Below are 743 nucleotides of genomic sequence, written 5' to 3'. Positions count from 1 at the left end.
ACTGCACGGATGTCCTCAGTGGGGATACCGTGCAGGTGACGCCGAGGAATACCCAGATCCAAAGCTTTGCGCCACCATTTATTCCGTTCTTGTCTGCATTGGAACCTTCCATCAGATTGAAATTTCCTGTCAGGTTGAGGTCTTGGAGTATGGATTTGGCGGACTCGCCGGGTGCGATCTGGAGGTTTTCCACTAAATGAACTAGCCCAGCCCATTCGGCGTCCGTGTTTATCTAAATCCTGTGCAAACTCACTCGAGGTGGGTATGTAAGTGCGGTGTCTGCGGTGACGACTGTGATTATTGTCTATATGGGCAGCTCGCAAGCGGTCCTGAGTATTTGCTACAAACACTTTAAGGCACTCAGGGAGACCGCGAATGAGAGGGGTTAATCGGTCTGGGTCGATGGGAGCCAGCATCGGGGATTTCCTGAACGCGTCTCGTTGATGTATTGCCTGCAGACAGGCTGCTTTCTGTACCGCAGCAGCTAGATCAGAGTAGCTGGAAGCACTAATTCCCAACGGCTCCCCTCTCACTTGAGGATCAACACCACCTGCCCAATATGCTGCTCGTGCAGTCAAGGAGTAATTATGATCTCCCGGCACGGTGGTTAAGAATACTCCTGGTCCCCAGTAGCCTCCTGCTTTGCCCTCACTTAACATGATTCGGTCCCCTCCCTCGAGAGAAACTCTCCACACATACTCAACCTCCGATTCGCCAGGTTGTCTAGAATATTTTTCCTGTAT

This window comes from Eurypyga helias, unplaced genomic scaffold (assembly GCF_000690775.1).
Source record: "Eurypyga helias isolate BGI_N326 unplaced genomic scaffold, ASM69077v1 scaffold6788, whole genome shotgun sequence".
Classification (NCBI taxonomy): Eukaryota; Metazoa; Chordata; class Aves; order Eurypygiformes; family Eurypygidae; genus Eurypyga; species Eurypyga helias.
The sequence above is the reverse complement of the archived record's forward strand: the minus strand, read 5'-3'. Positions refer to the sequence as shown.